This window comes from Vidua macroura, chromosome 8 (genome assembly GCF_024509145.1).
Source record: "Vidua macroura isolate BioBank_ID:100142 chromosome 8, ASM2450914v1, whole genome shotgun sequence".
Classification (NCBI taxonomy): domain Eukaryota; kingdom Metazoa; phylum Chordata; class Aves; order Passeriformes; family Viduidae; genus Vidua; species Vidua macroura.
Genome location: NC_071578.1, coordinates 33,224,967 through 33,251,750, shown reverse-complemented (window position 1 = coordinate 33,251,750; position 26,784 = coordinate 33,224,967). Strand labels below are relative to the sequence as shown.

At 48.8% G+C, this 26,784-nt stretch overlaps 1 protein-coding gene across 14 annotated transcripts in view; it reads left to right on the top strand.

Moving 5' to 3' along the window:
- The window catches only part of SGMS1 (sphingomyelin synthase 1), a 92,286-nt gene that overhangs the window by 22,647 nt on the left and 42,855 nt on the right, over nt 1–26,784 (top strand). For 10 of the 14 annotated variants that reach the window (XR_008438099.1, XM_053983695.1, XM_053983682.1 and 7 more), the window contains one exon: nt 3,270–3,385. The gene's annotated coding sequence lies outside the window, so the exon portion shown is untranslated. Of the gene's footprint in view, nt 1–3,269; nt 3,386–15,577; nt 15,611–21,896; nt 22,007–25,005; nt 25,224–26,784 lie in introns of those variants that run through there. The other 4 variants (XM_053983694.1, XM_053983692.1, XM_053983693.1 and 1 more) reach the window with 3 other exon arrangements.

Below are 26,784 nucleotides of genomic sequence, written 5' to 3'. Positions count from 1 at the left end.
GGCTGTGACATCTCCAGATGCATCAGTCAGAGATGGAGCTCCCACTCTGAGCCTGCTGCAGGCTGTGCTGAGACACTGTGCTGGAAAATGGAGAAACTTCTGGGAATAAACCAGCAGAGCTCTGGAGGTGTTTGGGTCCCATTGCCTGGTGGTTCTGAGCTGTGCTGTGACACGAAGAACAGGCTGGTGGTAACTTCAGTCATTGATGTTCACACCTCCCGAATTTCGTGACCAGCAGGAGCAGGGAGGTCATTCTCCCCCTGTACTCAGCACTGGCGAGGCCAAACCCTGAGTGCTGTGTCCAGGTCTGGCCCCTCAGTTTGGGAGGGGCGTTGAGACACTGGAGCGCGTCCAGAGGAGGCAGTGAGGCTGGAGAGGGGCTGGGAACACAAACCCTCTGAGGAACGGCTGAGGGAGCTGGGGGTGTTCAGCCTGGAGAAAAGGAGACTCAGAGGTGACTTTGTCACTCTCTACAACTCCCTGAAAGGTGGCTGTGCTCAAGTGGGGTTGGGCTCTTTCTCCAGGCAGCACTGACAGAACCAGAGGACACAGTGTTAAGCTGCACCAAGGGAATATAGGTTGGATATTAGGAGAAAGTTTTTTACAGAAAGGGTGATGAAGTTCTGGAGTGGCCTGCCCGGGGAGGTGGTGGAGTCCCCATTCCTGGATGTGTTAAAAACAGACTGGATGTGGCACTGGGTGCCAGGGTTTAGTTGAGGTGTTGGGGTTGGGTTGGACTCGATGATCTTGGAAGTCTCTTGCAACCCAACCCAGGGATTCTGTGATCCTGTGACCGCGGGCAGCCACTCCCTCCGTGATCTCAGGTCAGGGGGGACACAGGGGAACCCAGGAGAAGGAACTGTTCTCAGCTGGTGCTCCTGCACGAAGGAAACACCATGACTGTCAGAGCAGGGGGTGGCACAGCCAGAGCTGAGCATGGTCACGTTAGATGAATTCACAGAATCCCTGGGTTGGGTTGGAAGAGACCTCCAAGATCATCAAGTGCAACCCAACCCCAACACCTCAACTAAATCCTGGCACCCAGTGCCACATCCAGTCTGTTTTTAAACACATCCAGGGATGGGGACTCCACCACCTCCCTGGGCAGGCCATTGCAGAACTTCATCACCCTTTCTGTAAATAGCATCAGGCAGGATGCTTTTCCAACTTAAATAATTCTGTCATTCTGTAGCACAGCTTGTCATTTATGTGCAGATATTCCCTGGCTCGGCATCACTTAGCAACTCCAGGAGCTGAACCGTTTCCACAGGGATACTGAGTGTAGGGAAACAGGGCCCTGAACCAGCAGCTTGTCCCCAGCAGAGCAGCAGCCAGAGCTCTGCAAGCAGAAGGGTGAACCTCAGGGGAGGGAGGAATTCGGCATAGAGAGTCGTTGATTTGGGGAAAACAGACCTTGTGTTTTCTGAAAAGTGTATTAGCAGTGTTAGAGTTGGGCAGTGCTGTGTGTGCCACAGGACAGACAGGAAGGAGCTCTAATCAAACCTTGCCATGCAGTCCTGCTGCCAGTACCCAAACTGTCGCTGTGAATTGCTCCTCCTGTCCTTTCTCCAGGCCAGAAATCATTCTGGATGTGGCAGGAAACGTGTCCTTGCAGGCTCCGTGTGCCCTGTGCTGGAGAAGGAGAGGCTGCAGCTGCAAGGGAGCAGCTCGGGATTCTCACAGCCAGTGCTGCTGATTTACAGCTTGCTCATCAAAAACGTGTGTTTGTGTCTGAGCAGCACTGTGTGCTCCGAGGTCCATGAGAACTATCATGGCTGGAAGAGGGGCATGCAGGGCATGGAGCCGTCCCTGGCTGGCTTCCTCCTGGGGCAGCACAGGCAGCTTCTGGGGGCTCAGCAAACTCTGCAGATAAGTGAGTGTGATAAGTCTGGGAGGGCTGCTCTTGTGAGATAATGGCCAGTTACTCATGGAAACAGGGCCTTCCTGGCATGGGTGACACCTCTCATGATCCTACAGCAGGCAGGGCAGGAGGCTGGCAAGGCTTTCCCTGGCTTTTCCATGGCTCTGTCCAGATGGACAAAAGCTGTTTGATTTCCAGCCTGTGGCACAGAAGAATCTTCTGGCCTGCAAGTGGAGGTGCCTGGTGTCCCCCTCCTTGCAGCACTCACTGAAGGTGAGGCAGTGTAAAAAATCAAAAGCAAGTTTTCCAAGTAATCCTAAATGTAGCTAACAAGGAGTCTCAAGAAATTAGAATTACCAGGCTTCCAGCTGCTTGTTTCCTGGCAGACAGCTCCTTGGGTTTGCTGCTGCTTCAACAAGCAGAATTGGATTTATTTATCCCCCCTTCCTCCCCAGCTTGTATTTGAGTGAAAATATATGAATTGTACTAATGTGAATGGAGCAGGGAGACCTCTGCTTTTCCTTATCTAAGAGTGAAAGCTGGATTGGAAGAGCCCTGTGGAGCACAGGGCTAATGCTATTCTGAATCTCCACCCTGGTTTTGTGTCCCTTGGAGGCTGGAGGGATGGGATGAAGAGTGGGTTTGCTTCCCAGGGCAGGATGAGTGGTTTGTGTGCTGCTGCTGGCAGAGGTGGGCACAGGGATGGAGAGAAACCTGGTCCCTGTGTGCTGCCACCTGAGGATTTTTGCCACGAGCATTTTGGGTTTGCTTCTCTTTGCTTCTTCCTCTCTCTCCTAAATGATCCTGGTTTTCTTGGAGACTGTCAGAAAAGGCTTCCAGCCTTCCTCCCTCATACCTTGTGTGATGCAGAGTTCAGAGCCAGGGTTACTTCAGTAGCTCCCTTCAGAGAAAACACTGAGGTTAATTTTTTCTGGTTTGATCTTGTAGTTCAGAAAAGGTGCTGTGGGTGTAGCAGGGTGGTCAGCAGCCTGTTTGTGGCAGTGGGAAACCCATTTTGTTCTGGGGGTGGTGGTCTCTTCCAAACCTCATCTAGGCCTGTTTGGACACAAGGATATTTTCTCTTTCTGAGTCCTGTGGGAAATACTGTTTTTAAAATGCAGCTGCTCCATCCCTGGGAGTGTCCAAGGCCAGGTTGGATGGACTTTGGAGGCACCTGGGATAGTGGAAGGTGTCCCTGCCATGGCAGGGGTGGAATGAGATGAGCTTTGAGGTCCCTTCCAACCCCAACCATTCCATGATTCTATGTTAGAATATATATCCAAACTCTTGTTAGACCTTGAGGTCATCTTCACACTGTAACACCTCCTTTAATGCTTTAATGAAGGCTTGCTGTTAGCTCTACTTCTTAAATGTCCTTATTTTTCTTTGTTTGCTGTTTTGTTCACAGTGACTCTCATGACTACGTGAGAAGCTGCCAGCAGCAGGTCTGAGCTTTGAGTCTCCTGTTCAAAATGAGTTTCTAACCTGATGCATCGACTGCTCTGGCTAGAAAAGCAATTGCAGGTAGGTCAGTGCATCTTGCATTTTGCATTTTCAAGCACATGTGTTTTGGAGTGGTGTGTTCATTCAGTATCTTCTTTACTGTGACCTGAACTGGGGCAAGTTTTGTATTGGACATTTTGGATATTTCACAAACTGTCTAACTCCAGTATTAAGTTGTAAAATCTTAGGGAAAGACAGCTGAAAGATCCCTTAGATCAGTTCCTTCTGCCTGCTTCCAGGGAAGGATGACTAAGAGCAGAACTTGAAGATGTAGATTGTGGATAAATGCTCCCAAAAGTCTGCTTGTAAGGAAATCTTTGCCCTTCTGGCTGTGGAAACTGGAGTGATATATTGTGTAGACAGCCAGAATGGGGGCTGGAATACCTGTGTTCTGTTCCCAGGTCTGGCTTTGGCATAGATAAATGACCTGCAAAGAGAGAATAAATAAGGTGCATGCCCTTTATTATTGCTGCTTGTAGTTGTGTTTTTGTCTTTCACTAATCCTTTGAAGCTGTGTGAGGATTTGCTGGAAGGCATCTCATAAGATTTGTCATGGTTTTGTTGGGTTTGATCCATGCTGGAAAGCTCCATGACTGATTGAAGAGGTAGAGGGGAGGTGTAGTGAAAATCAGAAAATAAAAGTGGATTCTGAGAAAGATGTTCTAAGAGCTGTTATTTGTTTGTGTCCAGCACCTTCAGTGAACCAATCTCTCATGCCTCCCATTCCTAGTTAGGAAACCTTTTGCCTTTTTCCTGAAAATGTTCTGGAATATTAGTGAGCCTTAACTGGCTGATTGTGGGAGGCTGTTGTGGAAGACAGAGTAGAAAAGCACCTTTCAGTTGAGATTCTTCCTAATCCAGCTGAATTCAAAGACATTTGTCTTTGGAAAATTTGGGTTTAGCCCCTCTCCTGTGCTGTCCCAATACTGCATCTCTCTGGATCTCAAAGGCTGTATAATTAAGATGTTCAGTGTTTTTTTCCACAGAATCTGTAAGAAATAACACCAGAAATCCTGAGAAAGATGCTGTGACTAAACACCAAGGCTGTTGAAATAGAGGGAAATTACATTTTTGTGTGTCACAGGTCAGATGAATGATGAGCAGGTTTTTTTCAGTTGTTGCTCGCTGAAAGCTGCCTCTGTGTCACTGTTCTGGACAAACTGTAATACCAAGGCTTGTTTACAGCAGTTGTGAAAAATTCCTACTTTCCCCACCCTTCTTCAAGTACATCAGTGCTGGGAGCAGGTGACACTTAGAACAGACACCGGAAGCTCCTGTCACTGTATTGATTCAGCTTCTGTTTGCTCTGCATCCAATCCACAGCAGTGATGAATAATGCAGGCATCTATTACTTAAAGTTTAATGCAGCTTTAATCGGGCTTGAACATCAAGAGGTGCAGAGGAGGCTGCTCTGCTCTGTGCTGAAGGGAAAAGATTCAAACCAGGTGTGGCTGGCTCTGTGCTGTTGGGTTGTTCCTTTGCTCAGAGCAGTGACTGTCCCCTGGGCTGGCCCTGCTGAGGGACCTCCAGGGCTGTGTCCAGTTCTGGGTCCCCAGTCCAGGCAGAACATGGAGGGGCTGGAGCGTGGCCAGGAAAGGGAACGGAGCTGGGGAAGGGGCTGGAGCCCCAGGAGCAGCTGAGGGAGCTGGAAAGGGGCTCAGCCTAGAGAAAAGGAGGCTCAGGGGGGACCTTGTGGCTCTGCACAACTCCTGCCAGGAGGGGACAGCCAGGGGGGTCAGGCTCTGCTGCCAGGGAACAGGGACAGGCCAAGGGGAAACGGCCTCAAGCTGTGCCAGGGGAGGCTCAGCTTGGACAGCAGCAGGAATTTCTGCATGCAAAGGGTGAATTAGTTCGTATCTATGTTACAGTCTCATAAACTGTGAGTTTTACAGCACTTCACTCTAACAAACTAAAAATGGAGCTCCATTTCTCTCTCTACAAAGCCTTTTAAGGATAAACTGTCCAATTAAGAAATGAAACCTAAATTATTTTTACTTTTAACCCAATAACCAACCACCTGCAATGCAGACTTTTTTATCCAATTACACAAAACCACCCAAACCCATGGAGAAGGTGAAGGAGAAGGACCAGCCTCTGCCCCAAAACCTCCATCTTGTTTATATATATTACTGTATTCTAAACCCTTAAACTCTTAAGTTTTCCACCATGTGATATTGCACACTTCTATTCAAATTCCACACCCACAATCCCACTTCTATCATTCAGTTTTGGAATTCAATTTCAGGCCTTGGCAGGGGCTGCCCAGGGAGCTTTGGAGTGCCCATCCCTGGAGGTGTCCAAGGAGGGGCTGGAGGTGGCACTCAGTGCTCTGGGCTGGGGACAAGGTGGGCACTGGGCACAGCTGGGACTCCGTGGGCTGGGAGGCATTTCCAGCCTAAAATAATTCTGTGATTCTGTGGTACAGCTCGTCATTTATGTGCAGATATTCACTTGCAGGTGCCTTGGTGTCTGTGACCTCTGTTTTCTCCTGTATTTATCTCAGTCTGTGACAACACAGGTTCTGTACTTATGGGGTCAGAGAGCCTGTGGATGACTCTGCTGTGATCCAGGGATCTCACAGTGGAATATCAAGGTACTGCTGTCTCTTCAATGGCTTTTTTTACTTCTTGGTATGAGTATTATTTTTTTAAACAAAGGAAAAACATCCCTTTCATCAATTGTTCCCTTTGCAGAACTTGAGCCTTAAAATAATCCAGGAAGCCTTTTGTTATATAAATATACTCATTCTCCAGCTTGGCACGGAATGTGCTTGACAGAACTGCTTGCTGAATTCTGTTTTAAACTTGAATTTCAGTGGCTATGAAGGAGAAACCCTGGGCTCAGAGAGCAAAGCAAACACTGATTGCTGTGTAATCACAGTGTAACAGGGACTATTTCAAGCAGTGAAAGCAGGGGTTTGTGCCTGGAACTCACTTTCTGTGTCTCAGTGATTTTTGTTTCAGCTTGTTACAGCCAGGTATGCTCATACCTACCAAATTTAGCTCCATGGGAAGAGAGCATTATGTGCAGTCTTTTTAAAATATTCCTGCTTGTTTGCTCAGGAATAGAATTGTGTGTGAATACAGCAAGGGCTTGGAATGGTTAACAGTAAATTCCAGTGCAGAACACTCAGTGGTGAGATCTCCCACTTCAGCGGGCAACAGGTGGCTAGAGCAGATGTTTAAATAGAAAATGAACAAAACATCACCACCAAAAAAATTCCCACAAACTCAGAAATCCATCAACCACAAAAATTCACCACCCTGTGAATTTCAAATAGTCTTTGTCAGAAGTGGTGGCTGTTTCCTGGGTGTTGTCCTGTGCATGTAAAAGCACCTTGGGGGGAATTCATGAATCATGTAGAGTTTTTCTGTGTCCTCTGTAGGCCACACTTGGATTGTGACGTTGGCTTTTCAAGTGACACCTTTGGTTTGTTTTGCTGCAAGCCTGAGCTTGGAGCTGCTGCTGACTGAGGAGGTTGGACTCAGTGGTCTTGGAGGTCTTTTCCAACCAAAATGGTTTGATGAATCCTCCCAACTTTTTCCAGATGCATTCATCAAAGCTATCCAGTGAAGTGGGGATGTTAAGAGGATGCTGCAGGATGTGCCTGGGTGGTTTTGGTACAAACAGGGACAGCTTCTCCCATCCCAGGTTTCTTCAGGCCCCATCCAACCTAGCCTTGGACACTTCCAGGCACGGGGCATCCACAGCCTCTTGGGGCAATGACATCTTTGGCTCTTGCAAAACTAAAGGTTTCATGGAATTTTGGAGCAGAGATTTTATATACTCTCTGTTCAGTTTGTTGGATCAATCAAGTTGGGTGTTGGTAGATTTTTTAGCTACTTTATTCAGTGGCTTGGCTTGTTCTGGGTGCTGTGGATAATTTCCTTCTTGTCTGCTAATTTATTTGCCTTCAGACACGTAGCTGCTCCCATGTTTCCTGGAAAATAGAAAGGATGTGCTAGCAGGAAATGGCTGCAGTTAATGGAAATAGGTTGTACTTGCTGATGATTAATCCTTAATCCAAAGAGGGAACGTTCCCTCTCCAGCTTTGTGGCCTGAATTAGCATCTGAGTGTTCTTTTGTCCTGAGGCTGGCTCTGAATGACTCTGGGATTGATTCATGGCTTAGGGCCCCCAGTAATAGGATTTCCTGTGAGGGTGTGTCACCAGTCCTTGCACAGATTCAAAAGTAAAATGGGTTTTCCCTCCTGTGTTGCATCCCCTGGACTTGTGCCCCTTGGCTTTGGCTCCCTTTTCTCCCTGTCTCTGGAACCCACGAGGTTTCGGCTGGGATTTAAGGGCTGCTGCCATCCCAGCTCCTTCCAAGTGCCTCATCATCCACACAGGGCATGTGGGGACAGGACAGGCCGTGTTCTCCTTGGGTTCAAGAGTGAGCACAAATACATTTAGTGCTTTCTGAAAGGCTTTCAAGTGCAGCACTGCTCTTTTGCAGGTCTTTTTGCTTCCTTTGAAGGCTGAGCAGCCAGCACTGAACTCGGGGCTGCAGTGCTTGACTGCTCCCTTAGCAAGCAGTTAAAACATCAGCTATTACACTGATGTGCAAATGTTATTTTGTGCTGAAGTCATGCTGGAAATCGTTCAAAATGTCTTGTTTATTTGGATTCACGAGGGGCACACTGTCTCGCTGAGCTCTAATCTTGTTTTGCTCTCTGCTTTCTTTGCAATCAGCAGAGCTGTATTCAAACCACACTGAGAGATTTAAGGCATCTCTTGCTCTGCACCCTGGGAGCCACAGACTGAGGGCAGCACCCCCGGGTTTGTGCCTTTTGGGAAAGCTGGGGTGTTAATCAGTTGTTTTCCCCCAGCCCCAGTCCTTAGATGGATGGAACAGGCTCTGTTCCTGTGTTGAATTAAACCCTCTGCCCCTGGGCTCAGGTGAGACCCCACCTGCAGAGCTGCCCCAGCCCTGGGGCCAGCACAGGAGGGACCTGGAGCTGCTGGAGAGAGCCCAGGGGAGGCACCAGGATGAGCAGAGGGATGGAGCAGCTCTGCTGGGAGGAAAGGCTGGGACAGCTGGGATTGTTCACCTGGAGAGGAGAAGCTTTGGGGGGACCAAATTGTGGCCTGAAGGAGCCAACAAGAAATATGGAGAGAGACTCTGTACGAGGGATGGAGTGACAAGGGGGAATGGCTTCCCAGTGCCAGAGGGCAGGGATGGATGGGATATTGGGAAGGAATTGTTCCCTGGGAGGGTGGGCAGGCCCTGGCACAGGGTGCCCAGAGCAGCTGTGGCTGCCCCTGGATCCCTGGCAGTGCCCAAGCCCAGGTGGGACATTGGGGCTTGGAGCAGCCTGGGACAGTGGAAGTGTCCCTGCCCATGGCAGGGGGTGGAATGAGATGAGCTTTAAGGTCCCTTCCCACCCAGACCTTTCTGTGATTCTTTTAAATATCTCTTACTGGATAAGCACTGACTCATTTGGTCATTATTATAATGACAGATGCACTTGTTTAAAATGACTCCATGTTTTTGCAGTTTTACTGTTTAGCAGATAATACAGTTATTTGGTTTCTTGCACAAGATGCTTTGTTTCAGTTCACTCCTTAAATGTTTTTCTCTGTATTTGCAAGGTGCATGAAAATGAAAAGGTTTTTTTCCTGGCCTGTGCTGCCCTGCCTCTGCTGTCCCCGTTCCCAGGGACGAGTTGCAAGGCTGTCAGCAGCTGTTCTGACAGATTTTTGTGTACTACTAAGGAAGACAAAAAATTATATCTCACGTATTTTGCTGTGCAGGGATAAATACACAGCAAAGGGCGGGTGAAATATTTGATATGAACATACGGAGGGATTTTGTAGTGCCAGCACAGGATGTCTGCTCTGTCACCAGAGTCCTGTGTGACTGTCCTAGCTGTTCAAATCATGTGTGCATCCCTGCTACATCCAGGCAGGTTTAAATATCCTCCTGTCCAGAACATGCTCCCATCTCCAGGTTCCTCCCTGCACTTCCCTGCGTTGTGGAGCATCCTCACAGCCATCTCCAGACACTGACACATCACTAAATTCCCCAAGCTTTGCTAAGAGTTTCTTGGAAAGCTGCTGCAGCCTGGGGAGCTCCCTGAGCTGTGTGTGGCACACCCAGAAAGGCAGAAGGGTGAGGGATAGGCTTTGCACAAAGGCTGTGTCATTATTAGGATACGTTAATTGGGTGGCTTCAGGTGTTCTGTGGGTGCTGGTGCTGATCCAGATGAGTTGAGGCAGCTCCTTGTGTCTGCCCTGCCCCAGGTTCTGCTGGTCTGTGCCAGCTGGAGTGCCCTGATCTGGTGCTGCTTCCCAGATTCAGGGGCAGCACTCGGCTTGCTCCTGATGTTTTGTTATGATTTCCCTGCCTATGTTTTGGTCTCTGTGAAGCTTCTCAGGGAAGGAAGCTGAATACCAAGACAGTGTCTCCAGCTCTGCAGTTTTGCTGATCTGTTTGAAGTCCCCAGACAGTTGATCAGGCAAACTTGCTGCTAAATGGATGATCTAATTCCCAGTGAATGCTGTGATCACAAGCATTACCCTACATCACAGAAACAATTTGAAAACCAGTGCATACTCCTCAAGCTGTCAGCTGTCTTTCAGCACCCTCGTTGTGCTCTTTCATCTTTAAATGCTTGTGCTGAAGCTCAAATAAACTTACCTGTCAGCAGCTGCAGGGATGTCTCTTCTGTCTCCAGCTCCTTGCTGTAGCTGGCAGTTTAAAAGCTGTTTAAAGAGGAGATAAAGCAAGGAGCTCTCTTGTAGCTGCTGTTTCTCTAAAGGAGTTTTCTTACACTCCAGTAATACTCAGCATAAGATCGTGTTGGTGCTTTGTGAGGGCTGCTCAAAGCCAGCACATGAGTTCTGTGCTCAGAACCTCTGAGGACATGGGCAGGGCAGGAAGGTTTCCCTGTACAGTGGGAAAACGGGGTGGGGAGATGGTCTGGAGAGAGGTGACATCCTGGAAAAAGAATGGGACAGAGCACCCAACAACCTGACTGCCTGAAGAGTGGCCCCAGCAGAGGAATGCTGTTTCACAGCCCACAGATATGTGGTTTGAATTTTACAAGGGAGAACTCTTTTGAAACCTGAAATTCATAGATTCATAAAATCATTAGGGTTGGAAAGATCTCTGGGATCATCCAGTCCACCCTGTGCCCAGTGCCCACCTTGTCCCCAGCCCAGAACACTGAGTGCCACCTCCAGCCCTTCCCTGGACACCTCCAGGGATGGGCACTCCAAAGCTCCCTGGGCAGCCCCTGCCAAGGCCTGAGCACCCTTTCCATACAGAAATTCCTGATGAAATTCCGTGTGGAATTGATGCCTGGTGAAGGCTGACCTAGAACAGAGCCAGACAGAGCTAAAGAATCAAGCAGGGATTTATTAAAAGGATCTCCTCAATGGATCCACCTTGGGCAGCACAAGAGCCCAGCCAGGGCTGCACCCAAGAGAAACCAAAATGGTCACAAAATGAATGACTGGTCACGGGGGCTCTCACTTCTAGAAGTTCTGCTCCATTTGCATATTGGAGTTAATTGTCCAATTCCAGCTTTAGGTTATGAAGTCCCATCCTGCTTGTTTTTCTTTCCTCAATCCATGTTGTTTGTGCTCTTGGGCCTGAGATTTGGATCATTTGTCCTTGGTCCCCAGCTAGAGAAGGAATTATTTTGTCTCCCTGCTCTGTGAAGAGAGCTCACCATCCCCTAATGTGAAGCTCAGACCCACACACTAAAGCAGCACAGAATGTGAAAAATATAAAAGCTAAAACCTGAGGTATCAGAATATCTAAGAGTCTGTTTTTTGTGGACCTGTTTATTCTCTTTCTTCTCAAGGGGGCGGTTCTAGATGGTCATTTCAGTGAAATCCCTGTTCTCATCCTTCCTTTCTGTTACAGCATCCAAAACTGTGCAGTAGGAGTACCTGATAAATTGCCCCAAGGAACAGCTTCATTTTTACACCACAGCCTTGCAAAAAGCAAGTCTAAAAACTCAGATAAGTGAGTTTAATAAAACAGCAAGTATTTTTTTGCATCATTCTGCTTCTTGCTTGTGCAAGAGGCACCATCCTTGTAAAAGTCATGCTAAATCTGAAGCTCTTCTCTGTTTACAAAAACTCACCCATTGTTTCTGTGTTGATGCACTGGTTGCTTAGTTTTATCTGGAGAATTCTGATACTCAGCCAGGGCCTGCTTCTCTGTGGTAATTTGAGGTAGAGTGAAAATGGACACTTCAAAGCAATCCTGTGTTGTCATCCTGTGAGTTTGAGATACTGAAAACAGGCAAAAAAAAAAAAAAAATTAAAAATCTGTGTCCCAGCAGTACTTTGAGGCTACAGCTCTGCCCCTTGGTGTACTGTGAATATTAACGACACAGAACTGTGGGGACTGTGAGCAGCAATTGGTTACTAATAAAAATCCAGGTCATTTTCTGTGCACCTCCTTAGGGGTCACTTTGCTAGTGCTGCATGAGGAAATAATAAATATAGGTGACCTAGGTATGCGTATATATATTTATTTGATGTTTTATTACCAACAATGACCTTCAGCTGAGTGGAGGAAGCCACATGCACAGCCAGGGATGTGGTTAATTCCTTACTCTGCTGCTCTGGTTTAAGAAAAGTTTTGGAAGCCTCTGTTTCAAGATATTGAGAGGTTACTGCATTTTGCAGGCTCTTTCCTCTCTCTGAAGCCTGATGCTTGTTTTCTGCAACACTGGCAGAATGCAAAAACATTATTAGTTTTGGGTTTTGTTCTGCTCTTGGGAGGCTTTTTTTCTGAATTGGGAGGTTTTTTCACTGCAAATAGCTGCAAAGTCAAAGTAGTAAATGAATAAATATTGTTAGGGAGGGAGTAGATAACAGAACAAGCTACTGTAAAAATAATTTTAAAAATTATGTCTTTCTCTGTGATTTTGCATTTCTTGAATCCTCCATCTCCACAAAGAAAAATGTTCAGCAAAGGATGATGAAGGTGATCAAAGGCATGGAACAGCTGTTATATTAAAGGAGATAAATAAACTTTGTCTCTTTAGCATGGAGCAGAAATGATCGTGAGGGGAAGAAGTGAGGAGAGGAATGTTAAGCAGATTGGAAGCTTTGCATCTTCCAAAGAAGATGACTGTACCCAGGCCGTCCTCACTAAAAAAAAAAAAAAACAAAAAAAAAAAAAAAAACAAAAAAAAAAACACAAAAAAAAAAACAAGGAAGGAAGCAAGGAGCTTATAAGAGGGAAAGCTTTTCTTTGGTGGTGTGCAGTTCTGCTGTGGTGTTCCTGGTGGCCAGGATGTTGCTGTAAGGTGAGAGGTTCAAAGGAGGATGGATAAAACCCATCCTATTAAAAGCTGTTACAGACAGTGTCTCCTGGCTCAGGGAACAGTTATTAAAGCAGTGTTGGGAGGAATCCCAGGGTGGCTGAGGCTGAGGGAGCTCAGTGGGCACTGGTGGCACCTCCCTGCTCCAGCAGGGCCATCCCAGAGCACAGGGCACAGCATTGTGTGCACACAGCTCTGCCCCAGCCCCAGGGAGGAGAGCCCCCAGACTCTGTGCACAATGTGCTCAGGGCTGGGCACTGCCCAGGGAAGAAGTTGTGCCTCCTGTGCAGGGGGAATTGCTGGGCTCAGGCCCTGCCCGTGGCTCTGGTGCCATTGCTGGGCCCCGGAGCAGAGCCTGGGCCCTGCTCTGCCCCTCCCTGCATACAGGGACAGCCAGGCCTGAGGGCCCCTCTCAGCTGGGGCTCCTCTCCAGGCTGAGCAGCCCCAGCTCCCTCAGCCTTTCCTGGGCACCCAGATGCTCCAGGCCCTTGCTCAGCTCCAGCAGCTCCTGGCCCTGCTCTGCTGAGGCTCCAGAGCTGGACACAGCACTCCAGAGGTGCCTCCAGGGCTGCCTACAGGGCCAGGATCCCTCCCTGACCTGCTGCCAATGCTCTCCTGCTGCCCCAGGGTCCCATTGGCCTCCTTGGCCCCAGGACCCTCTGCTGGCCCAGGGACAGCTCGGTGTCCCCAGGAGCCTCTGCTGGCCCAGGAACAGCTCGGTGTCCCCCAGGACCCTCTGCTGGCCCAAGGACAGCTCGGTGTCCCCCAGGACCCTCTGCTGGCCCAGGGACAGCTCGGTGTCCCCCAGGTCCTTCCCCACAGAGCAAATAACTTCCTTATTTTCCAGGACAGCCCACAGGGGCAAATGAACAAACTCAGCGGTTTTCAGAATAAAACAGCATTAAAATCTCCTCCTACAAGTGCAATAAAACAGCCTTAAAACCAGCTGCTGTTCTCATGCTCTAACATGGAATATGTTTGGTGTAACTTTGTGCTATTTCTGTAGGTTTAAATCATTCATATTCGCATTGCTTGCCTCCAGTAGCTCCTCCCCAGCCTGTGCTGGTGCCCGGGGTTGTTCCTGCCCAGGTGCAGGACATGCATTCCCCTTGTTGTAAAAGGTATCACTGTGTTAAACTTTTTGTAGAAACCTGAAGTTTCCTTTTTTAAGCAGGTCAGAAATAACACCCAGCTGTTGTGTAGCTGCGTAACACAGGGGCTACAACCTGGAGTAGCAGATGAAATGTGGGATTTCTTGGCTTCCAGACTATTTCCCAGTTTTGGTAGGTAATGGGAAACAGGCGAGGAGTAGCAAGTGATTCAGGTGATAAAAAGCTGGTGTTCAGGAGCAGATGATAGCAGCAGCTGTCTTGGCTGACTGGGCTGTGTTCCTTTCCCAAAGTTCTGCAGTCTGGAGCGTGCTGGGAGCGGGTGGCTTGGGGTGGCAGCATGCCAGCTGGTGCTGGGGTGATGCTCAGGTTACCCTGGTGCACTGGAGGCAGATGGGCCCCAGCAGCTCCCTGCACACTCGATCCCCAGCCCGATGCAATGTTTAGGTAGAGGTGGAGCACTGGGATTGCACCTTCAGCCAGGGTGGGTAAAGGTTCCTCACTGCACACAGCTTTTTACTACACCCAGGGGGGCTGCTTGGCTGCCATATGGAAGGACTGAATTTCCCTGGAGATTTTGACGTTCAGCAGCGTGTGGGTGTTAGGAGGCTTTGGGAGGTGGAGGAGGATGGAGTTGGAATAAAATCCTTTGAATCAGAGCTGTTTTGATCTACTGGAAAGAAACTGGCCGCTGTAAAAGGACGGGAGAAATCCTCAAACATTGGACTACTCTAGGATTTTGTGCAGAGGAGAAAGACTCGGAGCAGGAGCTGTTTGAGAATTGATCCTGGTCTGAGTGGGGTAGAAACCCAAGTGTGGTGAGCATGTGTGGGGTCACTGACACACTGTACACACATGCTCAACAGCCATACCTTGAAAATGGAAAGAGACTCTTGATTCAGTGGGCTCCAGCCCAAGGCATGGGCTTGGTGACCTGTGTGATAACTTGGAGAGTAAATTCCAAGTGATTCATCCCTCTTCTGATCTCTCTTGAACTCTCACTGCTCGTGTCTGTTGCTGTCAAGTGGCTGCTTCTGTATTTATGAGCGAGGTGGAAACTACTGACCTGCTTTGCCTCCTCTGAAAGGCAAGTGATAATTCTCTCTGAGATGGCAAGGGTGGTATTTCTGCATGTGCCTGGACTGAATGTACTGTAGGGAACTGAAAAATGTAGTTGGTGATGACTGCTGGAAGGGAAAGCGTGTATTTACTGCTCCGTGGCAATAGATTTATAGACAGATAGTTTGGTTTATAGATAAATATTGTTGCCTCTATTTCTGTAGCCATAAGCAGTAGATTTTAAAGCCTAAACTTTGCTATAATCTAGGGACCTTTTCCCATTTTTTTCCCTATCCCATCTGCCGAGTTCTTCACTGGTGGCTGAGGTGTCACGTGGCGCCAGGAGAGCCAAGAGAAGTGACGCATCCCGGTATCCCATGGTAACTCTCCTCCTCTGCTTTTAGCTCTTTGCTTTGCTCCCAGATAGAATAACCTGCCTGTGGGATTATACTGGCTCTGCTCACTCACAGGTGAAGCTGAGTTTGCAGGGTTTTCACTCGTGAAAACGGTTTGCACTCTTGAAAGGGGAACAAAGAGCACAACAAAACACAAGGCACCAAACCAACACCAGCCCACAGCAAGCCCAGAAATCTCCCAGTTCCCCATCCAAACTTCTCAACATGCAGGGTGGGAGTTTACTCTTTGTTTGCCATTCAGGATATTGAAGCTTGTCTGAGAAGTTTCTGCAAACCACAGGTAAGTCTCCTGCAAATGAGGTCAGTTCTCACCAAAGCTAAATTTGTAATTTGTGTCTTGCAGTTCACACAGGTTTTGCTGCTGGAAACTTGTTAGGTGAGGCTTGCTTTATTTTTTTTTTTTTTTCCCTCTTTCTTCACCACCCCCATCAGTTGTTTTTTAACCTCTGGTTGCTGAATGAAGTTACTGCCTGCATTTCTGTTAAAAATATCCAACTTATCCCCCAAGAAAAGCTCATGGTTTTACATTCAAATATGCTGATATTTTTTAGAATTCTGATCATTTTTTGAAAAACAGATAATTTAATTATAGAATCATAAAATGGCTTGGGTTGGAAGGGACCCTGAAGCCCTCTTATCTACTCCTGCCATGGGCAGGGACACTTTCCACTATCCCAGGCTGCTCCAAGCCCTGTCCAGCCTGGCCTTGGGCACTTCCAGGGATCCAGGGGCAGCCACAGCTGCTCTGGGCACCCTTCTCTGCCCCCCTTCCCAGGGAACAATTAACTGATAGCCATTTTCTCCTCCCTGTCTGCAGATCCACTGTAACATTATTGTAGTAAACCAGCCATGGTATGACTTGCTCAGCCTGAAACTGGAGGCTGCAAATGGAGTAGCTCCTCACCAGGTGTAAACAGTGAGCAGAGCCCTTGCAGTGAGAGCCCTCAAACCTGGTTTTGTATCCTGTTTCCAAACTCTTCTGTGCCTGTTTTCTGTGTGCACTGAAGCACAGCTAAAGCAATGTGTGTCTGGTTTAACTCTGCCCTGCCGATTGGATTTTTGCTTTAGGGCACAGCTTTCACAAACCCAGTTTATCCTCAGGGAGGAAGAAGAAAAACTGCTTTTGCTCACACATAGTCCCCGTGTAGTGGAGGAGTCGGTGGTGAAGTTTTTCAGTGTAGCAGGATTTGCATTTCTGTTGCCACAGCTACAAGTGAGCTCATAGCATTTCAGCCCCTCTGCCGGGGACGGGCAGGAGTTTTCAGAGTGAAGGCACCAGTGCACCCAGATGAGTCATTCTGATGTGTCCAAGGGCTGGGGAATCACTTCTTGAATGGGAGATGATGCCGTGGTGTGCAGGGGAGGAGGCAGAGATGTAGTCTGAGCAGTTTGGGGCTGCCTGGATTTGGGGTATGTGTGCTGGGAAGAGGCTGCTGAGCTGTCACCTGATGCACAACATCCCTGCAGGCACCTGGATGTTGGGAAGTATCCCAGGATTTCTTTGATGTGCTTCCTCTGGCTTTGCTCCAAGCGGGTATTTAATACAAATCTCTCTTCTCCCTTCTGTTGCATTTCTGTTCCAGGCAGTCCATCCTGCTGCCCTGGCCTTGCATGGGGACTGCTGCTGCCTGGGTAAATCCAAACAATAGCCTGCTTGTGGCAGCTGAAAGTGCTGCTGGAAAAAAAAAAAAAATCCCTCTTCTGTAATTGCAGGAAAAAAACAAGCCTGTGTGCAGCAGGAAGCAGCAAGATTCTATTAACTCATACTTTTAATTTTTTTCTCTGCATCTTGTACACAGTCTGTGATGATTTAAGCATAAACTGCTCAGGGAAAGTCCTTGGCCTGTTATTTAGTTACTGATTGCTTTTGTGGCAGGGGGTTGGGAGGTTAAGGTCTCCTCCAACCCAAACCATTCCATGATTCTGCAGTTTGGGTGCATGTCACAGGATGGTTACCCTGAATCCAGAGATTTGCCATTGCAACCATTGTAAGCAGGTGTGGAATATTTAATAAGGAGTTGATTACCTTCATCTAGGTAAGATGTAAAAACTTTGACCTGTCTTGATGTCAGGTTTCTTCCTTTTCCCCAACAAAAGCCTGGCTGGCTGGTGCCTTTCACCTCCTTTCAGGATTGCCTGCTCCTCTTGTAATTAGTGTTTCATAAGCTGCCTGCAATGGCCTTTTCCTGCTGATTCTTACCCTTGGAATGGTTAACAAGAAGCTATTTCCTCTGTGTTATCATATGCAAAGTACTGCTGTGACACTGCTAAAAGGTCTTAGACCTGTGGTGTGAGACAGAGGTTGCAGGGACAGAAAAGCTGGAGATGGGAGTGAACTGTGATATGTGGCCAGCTCAGTTAATCCAGGGATCAGAAACTAAAGGGAGGAGCTGAATCAGAAGTGTTGAGAGCAGTTGTGTGACACTTTTTCCCCCAACAAACAGCTGTGACTTGTCACACAGGTCACTTCACTGGTGTCCTGTCTATTGACCTGGGCTCATTTAAAGGTTTCATTACTGCACTTGCTTGGTGCTGTTGAGGTTTTGAATTTCTATGTTTGAAAGTGCTTTTGTATTGATGATGTGCTTAAGGTTTTTTTGCTGTGTTGGAGGCCTTTTTCTGCTGTGACTTGTTATTTTTGGAGCTATGGGTGTGTAGGTTTATGGATTAAAATAAATAAGGAGGGGGAGAACCCTCCAAACAAAGCCCAACTCTGAGCTCAGAAATCAAACTGCAACTCTGACACAGAGGGAGGACGAGGGTTTAGGGCAGCACAGACACAAAGTGAGGTCTCCAGAGGATGTCTTTGGACAGGCAGGAGGGATGATACCCCCAGAGAACAGTGCCTTTTCTGATCTGTAGGTCGAGGGCAGGGGCATCTCCAGGCTCCACTTTCCCTTCGTGTGCACTCTGGAATAGACTTGGAATAGGGAAATTCAGCTTGTGTTTGACAAGGAAATGGCAGGTCCCGTAGCCGGTGGAACGAAACAAGCAGCAGATCAAACTGAGGGGCCACTGGCCACCAAAGCTATAGGAAGGTGCATTTTTCAGCTTATGGGAGTCCCATCCGTGTGTGGTGAGCTTGTAGGGTGGACAGGGAAGCTAAACAGCTAAATTATGGATTTGTTACTTGGATTGATGATAAAATGGAAGAAGACTCTAGGCTATAATACAGCCAGGAGGGCCAGAATTGTGAGACACAGGAACAGTGCTTCTCACTGCTTTTTTTGGACAAGGCTGGCCAAGGAGTAAAGGTCAGAATTACTGGGGAAAGCCTTTTGGCACCAGCACTCTGTAAGTGAAGTTTATCCCTGCAGGCAGCTGCTCATCCCAGCAGCCCAATTTTGGCTTGTGTTGTTTGGTTGTTTGTTTTTTCTTCTCTTAGTAACTCTCCAAAACACACTGCAGGGTATCTGGTTGCACCTAAGGGATTACCTTTGTGGGCAGGAGAATAAAGAAGAACAGAGCTGCTGTCCTGGAGATCTGCATTTGTGCTTCTGCCTGGAGATTTTGGGTTAGCTGTGGTCCCTGTGCCACTGTGATGAGTCTCTGCAGGTGACACCAGCTGCACAGTGTCTGGCTGCTCTCACTCTTGTCCAAAATCTCACTCTTGGTCCAAAATCCATGAGGATTTTGTGATCTGTTCCCTTGGTAGAAGCTAAAGGAGTGGGTCTGGGCACGAAAATTATTGTGGAACCATGACAGTGTATCTGGTTTGGATGCACAAAGATGCAATTAAAGCTTGAGAGAAATGTTTTGAACACTTCTGGAGAGTTTGGATGGATGGAAGAGCTCTGCAGGATCCAACAGAGCCTGGGGAAGTGCTTACCCTGAGTGTATTGCCACAAGGTATCCCTGTGTTCCTTGAGTTCCTTTCACCAGGAAAAGACAAATTAAAAAGGGGTTTCTGCTGCCCTGTGGGTTCTGTGGGGTATTTATATTGGACAGTGTTGTTTCCCATGGGAATCCTTGTCCTTTCCTTTCTAAGAGACTTGTTTTGATCTGACATCGTGGTGGGATTTAATGCTTCCAGTACCAGGAATTAAATAGAGATTTAAAAATAAAAATATCCCCCCAAATCTCAGAAAGACTTTTGAACCAGCACAGGCAGGAGAGAATCCCCTGTGTGGATTATTTGCTCTCTTGGGTTCTGATCTTGTTTTATTATTGGCCCTAAAAATGTCCCAGGGTTAAAATTAGAATAATAAACATTTACCAAGAGAATTTTCTACGGTCAGCTTTCATTTAGCACTGAAAGCCCTGGAAAGCCTGGTCCATTTTGGGATGCTGAAGACAAAGTGAGATTTTTCCTGTTTTATTTTAGAGCTGCATGATGGAAGTGGAAACTTGAATTTTCCTTTATTTAGTAGTGTACCAAAACCAGTCTTTTGCTGTATAAACAAAGGGTCACATTCATAACAGCAAGGGCAGTGACTTAGAGGGGGAATATCTTGGTCTTGCAAGTGTTTAATGAATAATGGAGGTCTTTTGTGCCAAAATCTTCCTGAATTTGTAACATATTGACCACACAAAGTCCTGCAGCATTTCTTAGGCAGGAGGGAGAGCTGCTGTGTTCTCTCTGTCACACTGTCCTATTACATGGTGTGTTTGGGGAAGGAGCACTGTTCCTTTTGTCACCAGGTGAACAATCCTAAACTCTGTTGGGGTTTCTGTTGGGTGAGCCTGGGATGAAAAGCCTGGTTCTGCTGTGTTGGTTTTATGGTTGGTCACCATCCTTGCCCTCAGTGTGGGTGTAAAAATGTTCCCTGTGCTTCAGTTCCTGCTTTTTTTGATTCAGGACCACTCCAAAAATACATCTTGGCTATGTAGCTGCCTCAGGTGACATCCAGGCTTCTTTGGGGCAGGATGGAGTCCTGGCTGCCTCTGGATTGATGTGCAGTTTCCATATATAATTATTTCTCTTCGTGTTTGTGCACCTGTGGTTTTATTTCTCTGGTTCCCTGAAACTTTGGCCAATTGTTCCTTTCTCTGCCAGCAGCATTCCAGGATCCTTAGGGTGGATCTCACACCAATGTGCTGGGCATGCAGCATCCCTGATTCCCCCTTGGTTTGCTTTGTTCTGGGTTTCAATACCAGCTACAACCTCCTGCTACCTTCCAGCTGGGACTCTTGTAGAGGAGCCACTCTTCTCCAGCAGGGTAACACAGAGACAGGGCTGGTGATGTTTTGCTGGCAGTGAGGAGATGAGTTGGGCTGTAATTAGCAGCCTCTCTTTTCCCTTGCAAGTCCAGAGTAGTTCTTTCTGTGTTTAGTTGGTTCTGCTTTATGGGGTTTTGTTCAGTATTAAACAGTAGCTTGTACTGCCCAAGAGAGAAGTGCTGTATAAATGGGATTTGTTGTGTGCCCTGAGTGGCACAGGTGTAAGGCAACTCCTCAGCCTCCCCAGGAGGAGCTGCTTTGATGGTTGGAGATGCTGATCTAGTCTTCATGTTCACGGCTGCAGGAATTTCAAAGATGAAACTGTGAGCTGAGAATCTGAGCCTCTGTGCAGATCTTTGCAGGGAGTGTCTGTTGTTTTCCCAGAAGAGTTAGAAGGAACCCTAAAGCCCATCCCATCCCACCCCTGCCATGGGCAGGGACACCTTCCACTGTCCCAGGCTGATCCAAGCCCCAAAGTCCAACCTGGCTTTGGGCACTGCCAGGGATCCAGGGGCAGCCACAGCTGCTCTGGGCACCCTGTGCCAGGGCTTGCCCACCCTCCCAGGGCACAATTCCTTCCCAATATCCCATCTAACCCTGCCCTCTGGCAGTGGAAGCCATTCCCTGTGTCCTGTCCCTCCAGTTATTGATGCAGGGTCTCTCTCCAGCTTCCCTGTGTCCCTTCAGGCCCTTGAAGGAGCTGTGAGGTCTCCACACACCCTTCTCACAGCCCCAGCTCTCCCAGCCTGGCTCTGTGGGGGGAGATGCTCCAGTTCCCTCAGCAACTCCATGGCCTCTCCTGGGCTCTCTCCAGCAGCTCCAGGTCCCTCCTGTGCTGGCCCCAGGGCTGGGGCAGCTCTGCAGGTGGGGTCTCACCTGAGCCCAGGGGCAGAGGGGCAGGATCCCCCCCTCCCCTGCTGCCCATGCTGGGGCTCAGCCCAGGGCACGGGGGGGTTCTGGGTCCCAGCTCTCACCCCCAGCACCCCCAGCTCCTTCTCCAGGGCTGCTCTCAGACACTTCCTGCTCAACCTTTCGTCTTACACTAGAATCCAGCTCGATAGACCCAAGAGGAACAGTCCATAAAACCTTCCCCAGCTCCTGGATGGAACCATGGTATGCCTTAGGGCCATAGACCCTGCCAGAAAATGCACCTGCTTGGGGCAGGGCCTGGCCAGCTGACCCCAGCAGTCCCTTGTAATGTGGAGCGTCTGGGTTTGGTGACACCAGGCTGACACTGGGAAAACACCCATGGCAAGAAGCCAGAACTGTGGATGGCCTTAAACCCCTGTGAACCAATGCTTGCAGGGAGTCAGTTTAAAACTGCACTGGTGTCTTTTTTTTAGATGTGTGAAGAGACCTCGGATGCCCTGGCCCCAGCTGTGCCAGCTGCCACCACAGCAGAGCCCAGCTGGGCTGTCCCTGCTCTGCCCCCAGTGTATTTGCAAAGAGAGGAGAAGGAGGAGGAAGAGGAGGTGTGCTAAACTGAGAACCAGGCAAGGCAAATGCACTGACAGTTACAGAGAAACATGTTTTATTGGGAGCTTTTGGACAAAAACCTGGATATTGCATGGACTCTTCCCTGTCCCTCCTTTCTAGGGTGAAATATTGATAGGTAAGATCAATTTTGTACAATTTTGCTGATGGCTCTCACTTGGCCTCTTTTTGCCAGACCATCTCCAGCTGTGGGAACAGGGAATGTTGGACATTGAAAGAAATGACAACTTTAATTTATCTCTTGGCCTTAAAATAAAAAGCTTTAGTATTTCTATTGTTTTACACCAGCAAGAAGTAGTTACCTGCTAAGTTAATGAAGATTTTGGCTTGTAAACATAAATTATATCCATGTCTGACTCTTCTTGCATTGTTATAATAGAGGATAATCATGCTCTGGTTTTTAGAGGGGTAACAGAGCATTTGTGGGGCTGAGGGATTTTTTAAAGCATTCATCCCAATGGGGATGTTTGAGGAAAAAAAAGGCAAAAGGAAGGCAAAACTCGGGGGAGATGGAGACTGTAAGGGATCTTTATGGAATGTGAGTGATGAAACTCCTCGTGACTGGTCTGTTGATGTTGCCAGTCTCTGACCCCTGTGTCACATTGAGAAAGCAGAAGTGGAGTCAAACCACGGCCAAGGCGAGTGAGCAAGGGCTGGGAACTGAATCTCAGCCTCAGGAGTGAGACAGGGCACATGTCAGGTGCTCCTGCTGAGCTGGGCTGTGCCCTGTCAGCCTGTGACACTGGCACTGTGCCCTACTCAGGGCTGAGGTGCTGTTCTGAATTCCTGTGGCTCTCACAAATGATATCCAGGTTGTGAGAGTGGGCTGGCTGAAGGCTCCCAGGGTCACAGCCCAGCTGAGCTCGGCATGGACCTCTGGAAGGTCACCTTGTCGAGCAGGGTCACCCAGATCTGCTTGTCCAGGGCCACTTGCCACATTCCCCCCAGTGTGTCCATGTCTCTTTCCCACTGAGGAGTGCAGAACTGGGCCCAGCACTTCAGGAATGGTGTCACCTGTGCTGAGCAGAGGGGAAGGATCACTCTTGTGATGCAGCTGGTGGGTTTTTTTTTTTGCTGGGAGGGTGTTTTGCTGGCTCCTGGGAGCTTGTTGTCATCCAGACCCACAGGTCCTGCTTGGCAGAGCTGTTCCCAGTCTGTCAGCTCCCAGCCTGTGCTGGCTTCTGGGGTTATTCCCCGCCAGGTGGAGGAAGGACTCTGCCTTTCCTTTGTTTGAACACTGTGAGGCTCCTGCCTGCCCTTTGCTCCAGCCTTTTAGAGTTGATCCAAGTGGCAATGTGACCCTCTGGTGTACTGGCCACTCACCCCAGTTACTGTGTCACCAGCAAAGTCCAAGGGCACGCCGTGCATCCTCCAGGTCATTAAAAGAGGTTAAATTATTTTGGCTCTCATATCAAACCGTGGGAAGTGTCCTCCAACTGGACTTTTGTGGCACTGACCTCTCCCTGCTGGGCCTGCCCATTGGCCACTTTTCCACCCACCGCCCTGCCCTTCTGGCTGCTCCATACTTTGCCAGCTCATCTGAGGGTGTGAGAAGAGCCAGTGTTGAAAGTCTTGCCAAAGCCAAGACAGACAGCATCCTCTGCAATCCCTTCATCCACCAAGATTGTTTCATCCTAGGAGGAGGTCAGGCTGGTGAAGCAGGATTTTTTCCCTTCATATGTCCATGCTGACTACTCCTGATCACCCTCTTGTCCTTCAGGTAACTGGAAATGGTTTCCAAAGTTCATCAAGTGTGGCCTCACAGTGACAGCAGCCAGCTCCCTCAGCACTCATGGATCCATCCCATCAGGTCCCATGGGATCAGCCTCCTGTCCCCTAACCTGATCCTCTTCCACTAAGGATAAGTCTTCCTTGTCTGGATTTCCCCTTTGGCCTCAGGGGCCTGCAGTTCCCAAAGGCTGGCCTCACTGGCACCCTTCACATCCCTTGCCAGATTCAATTCCAGATGTGTTTTGGCTCTCTTAGCCCCATCCCTGCCGCATCAGTGTTCCCAGATTCCTCCTGGATCACCTGACCTTGCAGGATCAGTGTTCCTGAGATTCATCCTGGATCACCTGACCTTGCAGGATCAGTGTTCCTGAGATTCATCCTGGATCACCTGACCTTGCAGGATCAGTGTTCCTGAGATTCCTCCTGGATCACCTGACCTTGCAGGATCAGTGTTCCTGAGATTCCTCCTGGATCACCTGACCTTGCAGGATCAGTGTTCCCAGATTCCTCCTGGATCACCTGACCTTGCAGGATCAGTGTTCCTGAGATTCCTCCTGGATCACCTGCTCCTGCAGGATCAGTGTTCCCAGATTCCTCCTGGATCACCTGCTCCTGCCCTGCCCTTTGCACTTGGCCCTGATCAGGAGCTCCGTGCTCCTCTGTGGGCGCCTCCTGTCCCCTCAGCTCGATCATCTGCTTGCTGGGATGTTGTTCAGCCTGGAGGAGGTGATACATTTACCAACCAGCTCTTTTGGGTCCCTTTCCTCTCCAAGCCCATGGGTTCTCCGACACACCCTTGAAGATGGTGCCAAAGTCTGTTCTCAACTCCAGGGCTGCGGTGCAGCTTTGTCCCTCAGCTCCTTCCTTTGAGGGCTCTGAATTCCATGGTCAGTGCGGCCAGAGGTGCCCAGACCTTCACATCCCTGACTAGCTCTTGCCTCTCTGTAAGGATGAGATCCACTCCCAGGGGCAGGAGAGAGAGATGAGATGGCTGAGATCCACTATCCCAGCGTGTTCCAAGCCCCATCCAGCCTTGCCATGGGCACTTGCAGGGATCCAGGAGCAGCCCCAGCTGCACTGGGCAATGGCCCCTGGAGCCCTGCAGGCTCTCCTGCATGCCCACCTCGGTGGGTGGCTGCAGGTGGCTTTCCTGGTGTTTATTTGGACGTGCAGCCGTGTGTGTGAGCTCCAGGGTGGCAGCAGAAATAGCACAGCTCCTGGCAAAAGCCGGGATATGTGAGAACCTCATCTCTGGATGGATGGATGCGATATTTCTCTTGGATCATTCAGCCCGGCTGTGGTGTCCAAGTCGAGGCTGTGCGTGTAGGTTTAGGAGAATAAAGGCTTTATTTCTGTCTGATATTCCCCTTCCTTGCGTGTTTCCAGTCTCTCCAGAAGGGCTGTGCTTCTCCCTCCTTCTCCTCTGCCTATTTATAGCCGCGGTGACGTTGCAGGAGTGTTTGCTTTGGAAGAAATCTCTCCGTCTGAGCCAAATTGAAAGCGAACCTGCAGGAGAAAGCGTTCCTTTCTTCTCCTGCTGGGGAGAAGGGAGGCCTGGAGAGTCAGAGAAATTATCACCTGGGAAGGACAGGAAGCCTGGCAAGGTAAACGCCTTTTTCTGTTTGACTAATGGCACTGACATCCACCCCCAAAACCCGTGAACTTCTCATTCTTGGGGGGCGGAGGCGTGAAACTCTGGGGTGGTTTTTAGAGAGGAGCTGTGAAATGAGTTGCTGAAAGCCTCCAGGCTCAGGACTACGGCTATTTAATAATCCAACTAGATTTGTCTCTTCAGCTGCTTGCACGCACAGCTCAGGGGTTGCTGTCTCCCTCATCGGGTGATGCAGAGCAGCTTTTCCTTCTCCCCCCTGCTCCCCCAATATTGTGATTGCACTGTGGAAGTGATTTCCTTACAGTAAAACTGAATTTTGCCTCATCTGTAGCTTTCTAAGCCCTTCAGAACCCTGGCTCTGAAACTTCCCAAGCCTTTCTATTATTATTGATCTCGATCTGAATCGAAAGTAAGGAATTTGGGTGATAGTTTTATAAAGATATAAACTGAATAGTCTGCATTGTGTTTGTAGCGTAGTTTGCAATATAAGGGCATTTACTTTTGCTTAAGGCCAGATTTTCTGACATCTGAAGCTGCATTTGCTACTTTTTGCTGCTTGTGAGCTGTAGAAGACACAGAAAGTAACACTCGGAGGTTTTGAAGTGCTCAGTATGAAGCTGAGCATGTTTGAGCCCTGTGTTTTTGCAGAAGTGCCAATCCCTCAGCAAATGTAACAGTCCAGCATAAATAAACAGCCAAGAAAGCAAGTCTGCCTCTCTAGAAAGTTGAAGTATTTACCTTCACCATTATACTCCCTATTAGATTTTTTTTTAACTCCTAACCAAATTGCATTTTTGTGATCTGTAATTGTAGGGGTAAAACCTCTGACAGTGATTTTTAGGAAACACAACAGACAGTGGAAGTTCTGTGGAGATGTTCTGGTTTGGAGCTCTTTGGTGTGGATGGAGGAGAAATGGAGCTATTCTTGCTCTAGGAAATCGTGGGTGCAGCACAGTAGTACCCAAGTGAGGTCAGCCTTTGGGAGTAGTTGCAAGTCCTTAAAAAATACCAGAGGTTTCTTTGACTGAGGGCATGGCAGGGATGGTGGTGTCCCCAGTTTGAGATACACACTTACCCCACGTAACTCCTGTGGAATCAGCTCTGTGATAACTTTGGGTAATCCATTGGGAATAACCATGAGGCAGCAAGGTATTACAGAATCACTGAATCATGGAATGGTTTGGGTTGGAAGGGACCTTAAATCCCATCCAGTGCCACTCCTGCCATGGGCAGGGACACCTTCCACTGTTTCAGGCTGCTCCAAGCCCCGTCCAACCTGCCCTTGGGCACTGCCAGGGATCCAGGGGCAGCCACAGCTGCTCTGGGCACCCTGTGCCAGGGCCTGCCCACCCTCCCAGGGAACAATTCCTTCCCAGTATCCCATCCATCCCTGTCCTCTGGCAGTGGAAGCCATTCCCTGTGTCCTGTCCCTCAATCCCTTGTCCCCAGTCCCTCTCCAGCTGTCCTAGAGCCCCTTTAGGCTCTGGAAGGGGCTCTGAGGTCTCCCTGGAGCCTTTTCCTCCCCAGGTGAACACCCCCAGCTCTCCCAGCCT